This window comes from Haliotis rufescens, unplaced genomic scaffold, assembly GCF_023055435.1.
Source record: "Haliotis rufescens isolate VD_foot unplaced genomic scaffold, xgHalRufe1.0.p SCAF_45, whole genome shotgun sequence".
NCBI classification, from domain to species: domain Eukaryota; kingdom Metazoa; phylum Mollusca; class Gastropoda; order Lepetellida; family Haliotidae; genus Haliotis; species Haliotis rufescens.
Genome location: NW_025964168.1, coordinates 3,192,012 through 3,198,011, shown reverse-complemented (window position 1 = coordinate 3,198,011; position 6,000 = coordinate 3,192,012).

Sequence of the window (6,000 nt, the reverse complement as noted above, 5' to 3'; positions counted from 1 at the left end):
TGCATGATAGTTTACGAACCGGATTTCGATTTCGGTGCGCGATTTTGATTGGACTATGCATAGACTCGTTAGCCCAGCCAAAATGTAACTCCGTAATACCAGCCTAGTTCGGCAAGGGTGGAAACTGGACTTTTAAAGTCAGTTAACTCTCTTGCCTCGGGAAGATGGAGTTTGTAATGAATACACTAAATTACAGACAGAGAGAGAGACACACACAGAGTGTGTATTCTGTCATTGAACTATTACCGGTATGTATAGACCTTTGGGGTTGATTTGATTCACTTGTCAAGGCTCAAGGGGTACTATTACCTGATCTGTTTCTCAATAATATTGATCATTTGTTATTTCAGACAAAAGGAGTACTTGATTACAATCTAAAATTAAATATTCTACAGAAAATGATAATGGCTATATGTGTTCCCTTGTTCTTTGCTGTATCCAATGACAACCAAAACACAGTCCTAAATGTTCATGCTGTTTTGTTTATTCTGAAATAACCTCAGATGTCAATGTTAACTTGTCACCTCTAGTGAAGACCCATGAAGATCCGGGGTAAAATAGGTCTTCAGCAACCGAAGCTTGCCGTAACAGGCGACTATGCTTGTCGTAAGAGGCTATTAAAGGGATAAGGTGGTCAGGCTCGCTGACTTGGTTGATGCATGTCATCGTATCCCAATTGCGTAGATCAAAGCTCACGATGTCAATCACTGGATTGTCAGGTCCAAACTTGATTATTTACAGATGGCCGTCATATAGCTGGAATATTGCTGAGTGCGGCATTAAACAACAAACAAACAAAACACCTCTAGTGAGCTCAAACAAGAATGGATACATGCCCTGCCCAACAAGCAACACAGGTGTTTATGCCATGGTGTGTTTACAAACAATTTGTGGGGGGAGTTATTTCAACAATGGATAACAAAGCTATGGGTATTTTCTATGATAGACACAAGCATTTGCAAGAATCAAAAGGATTTTTTAGGGCTTTCTTTTGTCAGACAGTGAATTTCTCACAAACACTATCATAATCATTGGGACTGGCCGCTATGTTGTTATCGCCAACCCAACGTTGAGGCTGGTTTGTAATTCGCATTCTGATTGGTACGCTAGACCTAGCATAGCCAATCAAATTGGCTAAGGGAATTAATGGTGGAATTTGAGATTGCGAGAACCACGAAGATGGGTCCAGGGGTTAGTGTGGGTTAGCGTAGGTTTGTTGGCCTTAATATGAATGGCATCTGCAGAAATAGCCAACTGTAGGTTGTGTAGAATATAGGGCCCCATGCTGTCTTGCCAGTGTTATATAATTCAGCGAATGATAGGCAGTATTCTTAGTTTTTGACAAAGAATGTTAGGCTTCAAAAAAATAAATAAAAGAATTGGTTCTCAGGCTATGACTTTTGAAAATATAGTGTGGGCAGGCGGTGTTTTTTTTTTGCTTGTTCAGACTAGTATGTAACCAAATAAACAGTTGTGTACCATCAACCTGGTAAAGGGCATCCCTACATAAGCATACAAACTTCTATTGCCGCGATGACCATAACAAGAGATACGCAGTAAAGTAGTGCGCTGTAAAGTGAGGTAACTGTGTGCTATATTGGATCGCATTGTTTTATTTTTAAAAAATGGAAACTAAAATGAAACGTGCTGCAGACTTTAAAATGATGCAGGCGGTGCTTGTGAACCAAGACTATTATTTTCAGCCTAAGAGCACCATCATATACACTTCTTTATCTTATATGTCTAGGCAACTATTGGATATATCAGTGTGAATGTTTCTTTTTTAGTTTGAGAGATGTACATTGTTTGGAGGTAGTACTGAAACTGTAGGCTTTTATATCTACTGCTATATTTTTTACCCTTTGCAAGTCATGAATTGTCAAGCATTATGCGGTCACAATATTGCAATTTTATGCATGGTATGTGTTGCCTTAAACATGTGAACTGGGGAGATTTTGAAATGTCTATAATTCACACTCAGATCCTATTCCTGACTGTATAGAAGGGCTATTGGTCACTTCCTGTCTAATTCAATCTCATTCTCGCTACCGCTAAACAAAGATCTGAGGACATCCCATTAGGGGTCACGTCAGAACACCCTTTCATCCAACCAATCAGAGCATCGCTTAACGGATTATGAAAGTGAAGTTGGAATGGAATTTCTAATCATGCAACCTCGAAAACTTTAACACGGGTATTCCGAACGATAGTTACAGGTTTAACGACTGAATCCATACAATCTAGACCATCTATTAACCATTCCAGAATGTTCTTTTGCTCAGGTTTCAAATTTGTAATCGAGAATTGGTCAAAATATGTTTCGAAGCAGTCTCCAATTTGGAATTAGTGCCGTAAAGCACGAGAAAGCTCCCTTCTGATTGGTCATTCCATTGGTCGGTCAAAGTTCGCGCAAGGTCGGTCTGATGTGACCCGTAATGGGATGTCCTGAGATCTTTGTTTAGCTGTAGCGAGAACTAAGATCGGATTTTTAGATTGGGTATTTATTTTCAGATCATTAGTGCATAAAACCCCTCACCCCTGTAAGGGACCGGTCCCTGAAGGACAAGGTATGCTAAGGGCCCATTTCGACCAACAGAAACAGCATTATTTTAGCAGTGAACCAACCTTTTAGGAATTGTTAAGAACATTATCTGATGTGTTCATGAGAATAACAACTGAACGTTGTTCATTTCAATACATGAATATTTTGGACCTCAAATAGACACTAAATGTACATGTGAGGTAAAAATGTGTTTCAAAGGTTGAAGAGGTTTTCGGGAAGCTTTTTTCTAGTATTTTATCATGAGCAAATTCTGTCCCCAATCTGATTTCTGAGATGTGGCTAAAAACAGCACAAACATATGTAAAAATTCATCATGGGTCACAGACTTCGGGTTTGATTTTTCCCTTGAAGTTGGAGAAATCACTCATTTTTGCCACTCTGATGATACCACAAGTCCAAAACTTGCAAGTTTGAGAAGATGAGAAGCCTGGCTGTCAGCCATATGTCCAGTCATGATAATTTTCATACAATATTCTCCATAACTTTAAAATTTGAAATGTCCGGTATGCCAAGAAGAGCCCTTACTGTACCTCATCTTTTCAGCTCATCAGTCAGTGCTTTGTTTTATGTCAGATTAATGTTTTAATATGTACACAACCCACAACTCTTTATGATGGCCAGTAATTATTTTATGCTGCTTCAGCACTTTTCAATTTGAGTAGATGTGTTTAACTCTTCCATATGTTCCATGTAGTAACCACATTGGGATTCTGTAACACTAAGATTGCTTTGTGAAACAGAGTACCAGTCCCAGGCAGTTGTGTTTGTCAGAGGAGTGAGTGAGTGAGTTGGGTTTAACAAAGCTTTTAACAGTATTCCAGTTATATCACTGTATGTCAGCTCAATGTGGGAGGAAAGCCCAAAGTGATGCAGGTATCAGACGTTTACCACTTCGGTGAAACCAACGAGCATGGGTATGGTGTGACAAACCTAGAAACATAATCAGAGCAAACCTGGATTCGAACCCACAATTATAGGTTTCTGGCATGCCAAAGGGATGCAACACTGCACAGCGAATCGCAGCGCCTTAGATGACTGGGCCCCCCATGCACCCTTGTCAGGAGAACCGACTTAAGATGATCAGCTGGTCAGATTCTGGCTGATGGTGTGGATCAATGCTCATGCTTTCAATCACTGGTTTGTCTGGTCCAGACATGATTAGGCACAGGCCGCTGTGATTAGCTGGAATGTTGCAGACTTTTGTGTTTGAGAACGTTCACTCACTGACTCACTCCATCCAGTACATTAGTGTTTTGATACATGTTTGCACTATTCAGGTTTATTTGTAATTTCAGCTGATACTGGTTGGGGAGCATTAATGGTGGTTGTAGATGTGGGGATCGACCAAACAACTCCATGTGGTACTGGATTTAATGGGGTTTATCCTCATGTCTGTCTTCTATCATTAAGCATTCATACTGAGACTTTTCCAGGGGATCTATTATGCATGAGTTGTTGTGGAAGTATTTCAATCATAACATTTACGTACTATGCATAGTGACATCTGTTGTACAGACATATTGACAGTTTATTGGAACATGTATTACATCTTCCTGAGGCAAGGTTAACTGACTGTAAAAGTCCAGATTCCACCCTTGCTGAACTTGGCTTAATTTTGTGGCTTGATCGTAGTGCCCCTCAGTGGCCATTAAGAGTTATGTCCCTCCTATTGACCAATCAGATTCCACCTCTCCTATTACTTGCATTTGCCCCAAACAAATTGGTGGCGCCCAGGCAAGACAATCTGATCAATAATCAAGGTCTGTATTATAATATAATGGGTCTTAGCTCACCAAGTGCACCAAATGACTTGAGCACCTTGATTCAAAACATGAAAGTATTTGGATAATATCTGTCAACGCCCAGGTGTGGTACACATGCTTTGCAAATCCTGGAATCAAATGAAATCTGCAGTTTACGAACAGGATGATGATTTCTTTATGCTAGTTTGATTGGACTATGCGTAGACTCGTTAGTCCAGCCAAATTAAAACTCCATAATTCCAGGAAGGGCAGAAACTGGAATTCTCTTGTCAGTTACCTCCCTTTCCTTGGAAAGATGTCATAACACTATCAGGGAAGCAGTATTATGATGAAAAGTGTCAAAATGGTATTTCTCTGAGAGATGCCAGATCTGATTTACATTTATGTTTATGTTAACTGTTTTGTTTGCTTTTTCTGATAGGGAAATATTATGTCTTTTCATTCAATTTAATTAGATGTATTTGTGACAGCAAATATCTAATCCCATACTCAACACACCCTCTCTTATACAGTAACATATGCTTCTAATTGTGACAATAGAGTTTTGTGTGTTCACAGATTACACCAAGCTCCACACAGGGATGCTCATTGTTCACAAAGAGCATAGCCAATGTGCCTGACCCTGCGATGAAGCCCTTCTCATATAGACTGTATTTGTTTCATCACCTATAGGTAGACATCAATTTATTATCTATTCAGATATTGCAACATTTAACCAACAGCCCTGTGTGGTTTTTTCTTCAATTTATATTTAAATTTATTGCTTTCACAGAAGGGAGGGGGGCTATTTTGGAAAACATTGGTAGAACTTGGATGTAACTCAAATCTGGTTATGCACTATTTCAGACTTTTGGATGTCAATACACTTGTGAAGTACACCTTCTTTTTTATCCACCAAGGCTGTTGTACATTCTTCAAACCTCAGTAAAAAGGTTAATTATGGGATATATAAAAAACTTCCTAACAATCTATCAGTGTGTAATATCTGGCCACACTCTGTTAGACAGTATACAATATCACTCTTTTTTTGTTTATGGATTTTGATAGGGAAAAATGTGATTGGTAGGTCGAAGAATAAAATAAAATAAAATGCATTAGACAGGATTTTTTTAATCATCTTAAATTTTTGTTTAATCCGTAAGATGATACTTTTTTTTATCACACTGCTACACAAGCTCTATTTCCACTCTACAGTTCTGGAGTTCTGTATAAGCTGGTAACCATCTTTGCTTTACGATTTTCATTGTTCTGGTGGTAGAACAATTTTACACACTTTTGTCAGCACTGGACATTTTAATCCGATTCTGCTTATGTCTCTTCACTAGCTTGCTAATATCTGTGGTAATGATATCTCTTAAAACTTCGATATCTCTTAGAACTTCAATATCCGGATCATTTATGATATTCATCTGGGAGTCTAGCTTCAACAAACATCAATTGGCTGTTATAGGAGTACAAGATTAACACTGAGACAAAAGACAAAACAGGAAGCCATGTTCAGGTCTGTGGTCTGTCTCACTAAGGTTGGATCCTTTACACAGAATCTATTTTAATGTCAGTGAATTTCCTAGTTACATGTCACACAGCCCACTGAATACCGAATGTTGGAAGCAGACCCTCGCTATTTTATGACAGACTTCCTTCAGCGAACTGCATACACCACCCAATCTTTCA